At 44.9% G+C, this 12,790-nt stretch overlaps 1 protein-coding gene across 4 annotated transcripts in view; it reads left to right on the top strand.

Moving 5' to 3' along the window:
• The first annotated feature begins 12,106 nt into the window (after nt 1-12,106).
• Nucleotides 12,107-12,790, top strand: part of ATP8B4 (ATPase phospholipid transporting 8B4 (putative)) — a 210,838-nt gene continuing 210,154 nt past the window's right edge. Inside the window, exon 1 of one of the 4 annotated variants that reach the window (XM_072148286.1) lies at nt 12,107-12,395. The gene's annotated coding sequence lies outside the window, so the exon portion shown is untranslated. The other 3 variants (XM_072148283.1, XM_072148285.1, XM_072148284.1) reach the window with 3 other exon arrangements.

Genomic DNA, 12,790 nt, shown 5'->3' with positions numbered 1-12,790 from the left:
GTAAGATCAACAAAAGTTATTTTTTTACTCTTTAAACTCTGCACCCCATCTTCAGAGAAAAAGACAACAGAAATGTAGATATTTTTGCTAATGTTAATCAAGAAAAACAAGTTTTTCACACCTGGATTTGGTGGATCCTCTGCCATTGTTCCTTGCAGATCCTCTCCAGTTCCCTCAGGTTGGATGGTGAACATTGGTGGAGGCCATTTTCAAGTTTCTCCAGAGATGCTCAATTAGATTTAGTCTTCTTGTAAGGTAAACCTTCGGCCCAGTCTGAGGTCCAGAGCACTTTAGAAGAGGTTTTCATCCAGGATATCTCTGTACTTGTCCGTATTCAACCAGTTGTCCTGCCTCTGTAGCTGAAACACACCCCATAGCATGATGCAGGCACCATCACGTTTCAGTGTTGGGATTGCATTTGGCAGGTGATGAGCAGTACCTGATTCTATCCACATATACCGCTTAGAATTAACACCAAAAAGTCTCACCAGACCAGAGAATCTTTTTTCTCATAGTCTGGGAGTCATTCATGTGTTTTTTTTGCAAGCTGTATGCAGATGTTCATGTTTTGCACTGAGAAGAGGCATCTGTCCGAACACTCTGCCATAAGCCCTGGGTGGTGGAGGGCTGCGGTAATATTTGACTTTGTGGAACTCTCCCATCTCCGTACTGGATCTCTGGAGCCACAGTGATCTTGGGTTCTTCTTTACCTCACTCACCAAGGCTCTTTACCCACAATTGCTTAGTTTGGCTGGATGGCCAGGTCGAAGAGTTGTGGTCATCCCAAAATTCTTCCATTTCAGTATTATGGAGGCCACTGTGCTCATGGGAACCTTGAGTGTTGCAGAAATTCTTTTTTAACCTTGGCCAGATCTGTGCCTTGCCACAATTCTGTTTCTGTGCTCAGTGGCAAATGGGCAGCATGTGATTTAAATATGAGGGTCACAGCAAAGGGTCTGAATACTTATGACCATATGATATTTCAGTTTTTCTTGTTTAATAAATTAGCAAAAATATTTAAATTTCTGTTTTTTATGTCAAGATGGGGAGTAGAGTGTACACTTATTACCCAAAAAACTTTTTTGATCTTACTAATTGGCTACAATGAAACAAAGAGTGAAAAAGTTAAGGGTTCAGAATACTTTCTGTACCTACTGAAAGCTGGATTATCAAGCTGTTTAGAGGTTTAATTTTATCAATATCCTGATGCAGTTTTACCTTTAGGTTCAATAAAGATTTATTGATGCAAAGCTAACAATAAATTCAAGCAAGACAGCATAAGGCATACCAGTATGATACACAATTAAGAAATAACAGAAATTAGAGTGCATCTCCGGGAATAAGAGATTGTAAGACATCAGTTCTATGGGCCCAATGCACCATAATACCAGGTTTTGAAAACAGGACAAGAGATCCAGCAAAGTGCATCAGTATAAAACACAGTAACCACAAAAATAGATTATGCATAGTGAACAAAACACATATGGCAAACCCAACAGGACACACAGACACATACACAAACAGGTTTGGGGATGGGGAATCAGTGTCCCTCAATGTGCAAGTTTATTAATGTCCAGAAACCCAAGAAGAAAACTCTGAGAAGTCCCTGAAGGATGTCCACAGAAGGTGGAAAGTGTAGGCAAAATCTAATCTAAAGTCGTCTAAAATTACCGGTTCCTCCATTCTCAAAATGTAAGCCATTCCATCTGTCCACATTGCCCTAGTAGGCACAGAGTGTCACGGGTGGTCCCGCGACCCATATCGCGGGTTGTGGGCTCACCCGTGCTGCCCAGCCCCCACCAGCGCGCCGCCAGCGTGTCTCACCTGGCCCGGCTCCCGGCTCACTTCCCTCCGCGGTCCGCGCGCGTCCCTGACTGCTAGGGCGCGCGCGCGGCTCCTTCTCAAGATTTAAAGGGCCAGCGCGCCATTAATTGGCGCTGGCCATATTGCCCAAATCTATATAAGCCTGCCTCTTCCTGCAAGCCCTGACGGATCTTTGTGCCGCACAGCCTGAGAGAAAGCTTTATTGCGATTAGCCTGCGTTCCGTGTCTCCTGCGTTCCTGTGTCCCCTGCGTTCCTGTGTCCCTCCGTGTTCCTGTGTTACCTGAGCTTCTCCGTGTTTCCGTGTACCAGTGTTCCTCCATGCTGCCGTTCTGTGTTCACGTACCCCTCTGCTTGGACCTCCTGTTGCTGACCCCGGATTGAACCCTGACGTTGCATCTCTGCCGCCTGCCCTGACCCTGTGCCTGGGCTTTAACCACAAGATTGATTGCCGTTCTTGTACCTCAACCTTGGCCGCCACTGCAGACAAGTCACGCCTTAGGAACGACCTGGTGGTACCACGCCGCAGCATGTCTAACCCGCTTTGCGGCGGGCTCTGGTGAAAACCGGGTACCACTTAGACTCTGGTCCCAGGTAGTGGCTTGAGTCATCGTCTGCAGTGGTCCAGTGGATCCACTACCCGCAAGCCTGACACAGAGCTAGATTTCCACAGTCTTGAAATGATATGCCTCACAGCCATAAAAAAATGTCTCAAAACTCCCTGTTTAACTTTCTTGTATGCCCTAGGGAACATTGGGAGGAGTGCAATATCAGGCTGGCAAGGCGTAAAGGCGAAGTTAGGCAATCAAGGACCCCCTGATATAACCACAATATGTGAATCACTGGACCCTCATCAGCCCTGCACCTCCAGCATCAATTAGGCGCAGAAGTATAATACCTGCAGAGGACAGCAGGAGTCCTGTACATTTCCGACAAGATTTTGTAATAAGCCTAAAGGCTGAAGTTCATAGGCCTCAACCACTCCCCCTCCATAAAAGCCTTCTGGCAAGCTGTGTCTCAGGAGCCAGTCCTGAGGCTACCAAAGCACTTCAAAGCAGCAACTAGTACACCACATAAATCAGATATTTAGAGGGAGCATTATTAACAGACCTCAAATGTAGTTAGATCTCAAAAGTCCACCACTGGTGCCAGCGCGAAGCAGAAGGTATAGATCTGGTTTAGTAAGCCACCTATGGCCCTGCATGTACGTTTGGCCAAATCTGGGAGGATAGTGATAATTTATTATAATAATAATTCCTTTATTTATATAGAACCAACATATTGCACGGAGCTTGCCAAATAAGTCCCTTTCTCTATGGGCTCACAATCTAATCAACCTACTAGTATGTTTTTGGAATGTGGGAGGAAACCGGAGGACCTGGGAGAAACCCACGCAAACAAGGAGAGAACATACAAACTCTTTTCATATGTATACCTGGATAGGACTTGGACCCAGGACCTGGTGAAAGAGCAGTTCTTAAAGAGTATAACTTGCTTCTCTCTTGTTGCTCTCAAGATGGCTTCCTTCTGTCTGTGGCAATGAATTCTGCAAATGATGTCCCTGGGTCTATCAGGTTTCAAACACTGGGGCACTGAAGCGAAAGGACTCAGAAGTTCCTGGAAAAGTTGAATGACCACAGTCTAGCTCCTGAGGGGGGACATCCTCTGAGAGCCCTCTAATCCACAGGTTAATCCGTCTATAACGGTTTTCTATGTCCTCCAGGTGCCCTTGAATGCCGAGGAGCTGTGCAGTGTGCTCTTGGAGCTGATGCTCATCAATAACCAGAGGCCGCATCTGAGGCCCTCCTCACCTCCTCCACTACCTTCTTGTGTCAGTCCTTGTTGTGTCTGATTAGGCCCTCTAGATCATGGTGGGTCAGTATGGCCCGCAGGTGTTCCTTCCAGTTCCAGTCTGTCACCTGAGCACTAGGGGAAAGCTGTCTGGCCCAAAAGGCCCCATCGGTAGCGGCAGACATTGGAGCAATGTTCCTGTTAAAAACTCTGTGAATCGTGCAGGAACTCAGCTCATGTGCTTCTTACTCCGCCATTATAAGGACACACCACTGCAGTTTTAGCTTTAGATGGGTGGTCTGGAATTCACCAGCACTGTATGGCATAATATTTCTGCTGCCACTTTAAGTTAATGGTTATGCAGGTTTATATGCAACATAGAAAACTGATCATGCTTCTTTTCCCTGTGCACAGCACAGTATGTTGCCATGTGTGTGCGGTCACCATACCGCTGCCAGATGACATGGGGATGACAAGGTGTCTATGGGGATGGCCGCAAATTTGTGGCTGGATATATGTCCCCACAACACCTGTGTAAAAGGGTCATTTAAGCCTAAATAAACGTTGAACTAAATGGTATACACCAATAGTGCAGATAATAATTGTAAACTTTGTAATGTACTCTATTAACGCAAAATGTTCTAGTGTCCTCCTTTGACCCTGCTTTTTCCCTGATTTCAGCAGCATAAACAACTTTCCATCTGTACTTGGGGGTAATACTTGGGGCCCCTGTGTGCTCTGCTTCTAAGCTGTTACAGTGTGCAAGATGAAGTCAAAAATATTGAGGGCTTAGTTTTTGAGCCAGGCATGGTGATTAATTAATAAATTAACAAATTAATCAAATCAAATTAATCACTGATAATAAAACTTCTAATATCTTACTCTGGATGAAGCGTGTCACTCAATTTTACCCCGTACCTGTTTTCTTTACTTGTACGCTGTGCAGGAGCATGTCTCATCCTCCCCCTTGCTCCCTCAGCACTGCCCCCTCCCAGTGCTTGATGTAATCTTTCTGTAAAGACAGAACTTGGAGCAGGGGCTTAACTAGGAGAGACAGGGCCCCACTGCAGACTTCTGAATGGGACTCCCCTACCCCCTCAGAAATAAAAAAAAAATTATATACAGGCGGTCCCCTACTTAAGAACACTCGACTTACATACGACCCCTAGTTACAAACGGACCACTGGATATTGGTAATTTATTGTACTTTAGTCTTAGGCTACAATGATCAGCTATAACAGTGATCACAGGTGTCTGTAATTAAGATTTATTGTTAATCCTAATTGTCACAGAGACCAAAAAAGTTCTAAAATGGGGTTAAAAAAACAAGAAAAAGGCTGGCACGGCGCTATTATGGAGAGAGTCTTCTGGCAAGTTTAAATTGTTTATTCCAAAAACTGTAAACGCGTTTCGGGCGGAACACCCTTCTTCAAGTACAAATGGAAATAGCTAATCGTTGTGCGCTGGATCCATTCAGTGCTGGAGCGCCAGGGTACATGACACGTGGGGTGAGTGAACACCGCGCATATAAAAGCTCAACTGGCGGAAGTGTCGGAGGATGAGCTGGAAGTTTGAATCTCTCGATACAGTGACAGGTTGCCTTTGTAGCTCCAGTCTGAAGAAGGGTGTTCCGCCCGAAACGCATTTACAGTTTTTGGAATAAACAATTTAAACTTGCCAGAAGACTCTCTCCATTATAGCGCCGTGCCAGCCTTTTTCTTGGTTTTCTAACCCCATTTTATGCTTGTGACACCGGTTCAGCCTCTGCATAAAGCGAATACCGGCAAGCTGTTGGGCAGCTTTTGGAGTATCTCTACGCTAAATTTAAGCTATTTAAGGTGAGCGCGATTCTCAGGGGGGGTGCTGTCCATACCCTCCCTCTCTATACATATCCAGCAGGTATTTTAATTTCAATTTAATTTACTTTTTCCCATTTATCCTACGATAATACACGAAGCACCGTCCTCTTGCTTTGCCTCTCCTTTTTTTTGTTTTCGTTATACCAAACAAGTTCTGGCTGGGATTACAATGATAAAATATACAGTTATATATATATAAATATACAGTTTCCGACTTACATACAAATTAAACTTAAGAACAAACCTACAGACCCTATCTTGTATGTAACCCGGGGACTGCCTATATATATATAAATATATATATATATATATATTTGTATAATCACGCATTATTACACTTAAGTGCTCAGTATGTACTGACAAATACATTTGTACACTTACTCAGATCTGTCCAAGTAGCTGCTGACATTTGGGGGAAGTACACAGCAGGAATTAGAGATGAGAGATCCAAAGTTCTGTTGTCCCCTCCCTCTCCCATGAAATGACATTTTTTTATCAAAGCTGCCGATTCATGTTGTGTACTGTGGAAGATGTGGTCTGTTATATACATATTATTTTGTACAATGTGCAGCAAAATATGTATATGATGGTTCACATCCTCCATTCTTTGGAGGGTCATATGTCAGGTAAGGTCACACTGTGGGCTCCATAACAATCAGCTATGTCTGCTACTACTGTAGTTACGCCCCTAGCATGGAGGTCCTCAGGTAACGACCCCCCCAGGCGTTGCGTTCCGATCTCATTAGCATAATTTTAAAACCTAATTTTAGAAGGGAGAATGCAATGAATAACAAATAGAACCACTGTGCCTGGAAATCTGTCTCTAGTTTTGACCATACAAAGCTGGATAGTGTTAGGTAGCAGACCTGGAGAGCTGTGGATTGTGTATTAGTTATGGGACTGTGAAAAGTGAGGTTATAAAAGTTACCGTTTATACTTGTGTATAAAATGTGCTGAAAAACCTAACCTCGGCTTATACACGAGTCAATTAAAAAAATGTAATACTCACCCTTCGGTGCCCGGATCTCCGGCGGCGGCTCCCGATGTTAAGCACATTAAAAAAATTAACTTAATGCTCACCTTTCGGCGATACTCACCCCCCGATCCTCGGCGGTGGCTCCCAATCCTTGGCAGTGGCTCTTGATCCCAGGCGGCGGCTTCTATCTTCTCTTGCCGGCGGAGTCGCGTTCATGCAATCTCCCCGCTGGCGCTCACTATGATGCGGCTGTGTCGCCCGCTGTTGCCGGCAAGAGAAGAAAGAAGCCGCCGGGAGCCGCTGCCAGGGATCGGGAGCCGCCGCCGTGAATCGGGGGGTGAGTATCGCCGGAAAGTGAGTATTAAGTTTATTTTTTCCATGTGCTTAAAATACAGGGGGCAGGCTGGCTGTATACTACTTGGGTCTTGCTGTATACTACATGGGGCTGTCTGTATACCACTTGGGGCTGGCTGTATACTACATGGAGCTGGCTGTATACTACATGGGGCTGGCTGTATACTACACGGGGCTGGCTGTATACTACACTCTTATACTCGAATCAATAGGTTTTTGCAGTTGTTGGTGGTAAAATTAGGGGTCTCAGCTTATACTCAGGGCGGCTTATACTTGAGTATATACAGTGATTGTAAAAAGATCCACCAAGAGCATTTGCAGGAGCTGCAAACCTGAACTAGAAATCTATTTTTTATGTAGAAATAATGTTTTTTTGTAGTGCTGCCATAATGTTTTTCAAATTATTTTCAATCAAAGTGGACTTTTAACAGAGAACTGCAGGCCTGGATGCTGGACCCCCATTTTCTTTTAATCTTCCACTTATTTATGGTCAAAACTGATTAACTCTTTAACTGTTAAAATAGATGTTTCTTTTGGAGTGTTTTTTTTCCTGGCAGAGTGGTCTTTCAGCCCATGTCTGTACAGTACTCACTGTGGATAATCGTATGCTCTTACTTCAGTCAGCGTTCAGTGGGTAAAATACTAAACAATATTCACGTAATATGAAAAAAATCTTAATTCTAGATAACACAAAGACTAAATAACTTTTCACATGAAACTGTAGTTCAGTATAAAAATTTCTTTGGCAACAAAGACTTAACTGCTTTTTGTTTGTATCAGATGATTCTCAGCACTCTCAGGAGAATTGGTCAAGTGACATATCTTAAGGTAATGTAAACAAGCTACACAGATGCTCTAGACACGTGAGAATTGGTTGATCAACAATATAAGAGATGTGCTGGGATAGCTAGGACAATAAGATTGAGAACATAATTCTTATTGTAATAGTTACCATCAGAGCCGCATCTGCCATGAGGTGGGATGAAGCTCCCGCCTCAGGCGGCAGACGACGGACCTGTGATGGGAGTGGTTGATGTGCAGAGTGGAGCAGCGCCGGCACTTTAGTAAGCGCAGCTCTGTTGCTCTGTATGCCCGGCGTAACGTCATACAGAGTGAATAAGCGTCTCTCCAATAAAGATACTGCGGCTCCTATGGCCTGGAGCCTTTCTCAAGCCCTGAGAAAGGCTCCAGGCCATAGGAGCCGAAACGTAGCTATTTGGCACATGTTGGAATAAAGGAGTCACATTTTTTTCACACAACCACGGAGTGCTGCCATTTTTTCCTTAATATATATATATATATATATATACAGGCGGTCCCCTACTTAAGAACACCCGACTTACAGACAACCCCTAGTTACAAACGGACCTCTACATTTTGTTTATTTACTGTACTTTAGTCCCAGCCTACAATTATCAGCTGTAATGAAGCTTTATTGTGAATCCTGGTTAATATGACAATCCAACAATTTTTAAAATCCAATTGTCACAGAGACCCAAAAAATTTTGTCGTGGGTTACAATTACAAAATATACATTTTCGACTTACATACAAATTCAACTTAAGAACAAACCTCCAGAACCTATATTGTACGTAACCCGGGGACTGCCTGTATATATATATATATATATATATATATATATATATGTATATATATATAAAATACAACAGTGATAAACCATGGCAGGGAGAAGTAATAATGAAGTTGTCTTTCTGATGGTTTGTCACATGTAAGGTGCTAGATGCAGCTAATGTCTGTCACTGACTGATACTAGTGTATGAGACAGCGTCAGCCTGTGCTGTGTCAGTAAGCCAGTGGGCTGTGTGGGTATACTATAAGCATGTTCTGATCAGTTTATAGATGCTTTTTTTTTGTCTGTGAAATCAATAGGACGAATATAGCAGGGGATCAGGGTATAGAGTGCTGCAGCGGGGCAGCATAAAATCTTTCACCTCAGGCAGCAAAAAGACTAAAATTGGCCCTGGTTATCATGTTACCCTGTTTATAAACTCAGGAAAGGCCTATTTTTTACAGAAGTAACCCAGTAACTTTCTCTGAAATATACTATTGCAATTTTGTGACACTTCATAGACATGAATTTTACAATCAACTATACAACCCTCAAGTCTCGATGTTGTGGCGACAACTTCCTCAATATCCAGAGCTATCTAGAACAGTGATTTTCAACCAGTGTGCCGTGGCACACTAGTGTGCCGCGACACATGGTCAGGTGTGCCGCGGGGAAAGTTCCCCAAACTATGGTCCCCCCTGTGTTTTGTTTCCCGGCAATATGCAGCGATGCGCAGTCATGGCTTCTTACAATGTAGGAGACGTGTACAATAAAACATGCGCAAGCTTTGAAGCTCGCGCGACAAAATGACATCACCGAGGCCGGCGCATCAACCTGAGAGCGGAGAGACTCTCTCATTTGCCCACCGCAAAGGTAATGCCCACCAATAATGCTGACTATATGAGCTTTTGCCTGAGTATATGAACTGTTGGCAGAATACTCAGCATATGAGCTGGTACTTGTAGTACTCCAGCAGTATACTGCATATAACAATGAGAAATGTAAAATGAGAAATACTATAGTCATGAGGCTGGAGTACTACAAGTACCAGCTCATATGCTGAGTATACGAGCTGGCACTTGTACTCTGGCCTCATGGCCATAGTACTTCTCATTGTACCCCTTTATATTGCAGTATATGAGCCACATAATAATCAGCACCATATACTAAAAACATGGAGAAACTGAGAACTGGTGAGGAAGAGCTTTTTGTGTGTCTTTCCACCATTCCTGCCAGGATATCCCTTATGTGTTTATCGAAACAGGCCCAGGTTTCACACTGAGTGAGTAAAATAAATTTAGAATCTATATTATTAGCTATATGTATAATATGACTGTTTTAGTGTCATTTTGTGCTATTTTGGTTGGTGGTGTGCCCCAAGTATAAAAAGTGTGCCGCGGCTCAAAAAAGGTTGAAAATCACTGATCTAGAAAGCTGCAAGAATACAGAAGTGTGTTAGAGTGTGTATATACACTCACCGGCCTCTTTATTAGGTACACCTGTCCAACTGCTCGTTAACACTTAATTTCTAATCAGCCAATCACATGGCGGCAACTCAGTGCATTTAGGCATGTAGACATGGTCAAGACAATCTCCTGCAGTTTAAACCGAGCATCAGTATGGGGAAGAAAGGTGATTTGAGTGCCTTTGAACGTGGCATGGTTGTTGGTGCCAGAAGGGCTGGTCTGAGTATTTCAGAAACTGCTGATCTACTGGGATTTTCACGCACAACCATCTCTAGGGTTTACAGAGAATGGTCCGAAAAAGAAAAAACATCCAGTGAGCGGCAGTTCTGTGGGCGGAAATGCCTTGTTGATACCAGAGGTCAGAGGAGAATGGGCAGACTGGTTCGAGCAAAAGTGACTCAAATCACCACCCATTACAACCAAGGTAGGCAGAAGAGCATCTCTGAACGCATAGTACGTCGAACTTTGAGGCAGATGGGCTACAGCAGCAGAAGACCACACCGGGTGCCACTCCTTTCAGCTAAGAACAGGAAACTGAGGCTACAATTTGCACAAGCTCATCGAAATTGGACAGTAGAAGATTGGAGTCTCGATTTCTGCTGCGACATTCGGATGGTAGGGTCAGAATTTGGCGTCAACAACATGAAAGCATGGATCCATCCTGCCTTGTATCAACGGTTCAGGCTGGTGGTGGTGGTGTCATGGTGTGGGGAATATTTTCTTGGCACTCTTTGGGCCCCTTGGTACCCAATTGAGCATCGTTGCAACGCCACAGCTTACCTGAGTATTGTTGCTGACCATATCCATCCCTTTATGACCACAATGTACCCAACATCTGATGGCTACTTTCAGCAGGATAATGCGCCATGTCATAAAGCTGGAATCATCTCAGACTGGTTTCTTGAACATGACAATGAGTTCACTGTACTCAAATGGCCTCCACAGTCACCAGATCTCAATCCAATAGAGCATCTTTGGGATGTGGTGGAACGGGAGATTCACATCATGGATGTGCAGCCGACAAATCTGCGGCAACTGTGTGATGCTATCATGTCAATATGGACCAAAATCTCTGAGGAATGCTTCCAGCACCTTGCTGAATCTATGCCACGAAGAATTGAGGCAGTTCTGAAGGCAAAAGGGGGTCCAACCCGTTATTAGCATGGTGTACCTGATAAAGAGGCCGGTGAGTGCATATCAATATATATATATATATATATATATATATATATATTACAGGGTCAGGACAGTGTGATATCTTGCAAAATACACATCAGATTATTATATGTGTCAAAAATCTCAAAGAGGTTTTCCCATGAAGACAAGTTAGGCCCTATCCACAGACCACCCCCTCGCCGCTCTTCAGACTAATGGAGCAGACGACTGTTCCGTTCTGCGCTGCACTTTCGTCTGCTCCATTAGTCTGAGGAACAACAAGGGGTTGGTTGGACCCCTCGTTTTCACGATTCGTGAGGGTCTCAGCACTGGGACCCCCACTCATCAGCAAGTAAGGCCCTATCCCGTGGATAGGGCCTAACTTGTCTCCATGAGAAAACCCCTTTAAATGGGAACCCTCATTTGAATTCCCAAAAATAAATGACAGTCTACATCGAAATAGGTAAAAACATTTTCCAGAATGGGGATATCTCAAGAAATACACATTGGTTCAAAAAACACATATCTGTGAAAAATCTTTCCAATGATACTAATGTTGACACCTCACACCTGTCCTTTAGGCGGCAATGGGCTCACAGCGCTGTACGGGAGCGGTACATTGCAGCACACGTGCGGCACCATACCTAGCCGGGAGAAAGATAGGACATGTCCTATCTTTTCCCCGGAATACGGTGCCGTCTGCCATATATGGCTATGGAGAGCGGGTGAGCAGCGCTCTCACCCCCTCCTCCTCTCCTGGGCGCCAACATGTGTCTGCCATGCTACAGTACAGGGGAACAACTACATGCGACAGACATTGGGGCAAATTTATCTTAGTCTGATGTGTTTTTTAGGTGTTTTTTAGGTATTTTAGTGACTTTTTGGCCGCATTGGGGTATTTGCGTAAACTTTTAGGCCCTTTACGCGCTGGTTTGCAACAAATGAACATTAATTTAGGCTGAAAAGAATTTCTGTCTCAAAACATGAAAAGGACCCGGGGGCACATGTTTCCCTGAGCTGCTCAGCCGAGACATTTCATCTCCCTCAGGTTATGACTTAATTGTCCTGTAAGCAATCCCCTCCTATGATGTGAGGCCCAGGTGTGACACACGTCCAGACATCATGGACGAAGTGTAAGGTCCCAGAAATGCAGAGCTCCCCCGTACACCTGGCTCTGACTAGCTGCTGCGGAGAGGTGTGAGGAGGACAGGAGCCCCGGGAGACCCCGGAGCAGCTCGCACGCACATAGGCAGCGGAAGCTCTGAGTGTCGCTGTGTGGAGCGCCTCCTCCTCGGGCTGTGACTTCATCCTCAGCCCCGGAGCTCACCACCATCCGAGCAGCAGCGCCGCCCCACCCTCTCCTGATGGAAGATGACTGTTTACCTAACGGACTGTATTCGCGGTAAGTGGGCCGGGGAAGGTGCACCCCATCAACTGACTGAGCCGCCTCACACACAGGCCCGGGGGACAGAAGGGAGAGCAGGGGGAAGCTCGGTGACCCCCCCAACCCCTGGTGTGCGCTATCCCCGGTAACCCCGACTGTAACGTGAGGTAACCCCCTCCCGCCCGCCATGATGTATGAGCTGCCCCCTCCCCCAGGACTGGGAGCCCCCGCATTCATCTCCGCCGGAGCTTCCTCATCCTGGAGTGATGGGGCTGCACCATGCCTGCCCAATGCTAGCAGCCCTGTCCTCTGCCAGGAAATAACTTTCATCATGGCAATATACATCTGTGTGTGTATATCTGTATATTCATGAGTCACTATATATACTGTATGTATCTGGGGTAAGGCTGCAT

This window comes from Engystomops pustulosus, chromosome 4 (assembly GCF_040894005.1).
Source record: "Engystomops pustulosus chromosome 4, aEngPut4.maternal, whole genome shotgun sequence".
Classification (NCBI taxonomy): Eukaryota; Metazoa; Chordata; class Amphibia; order Anura; family Leptodactylidae; genus Engystomops; species Engystomops pustulosus.
Note: the sequence above shows the minus strand (reverse complement) of the source record. Positions and strands in the feature narration are given on the sequence as shown.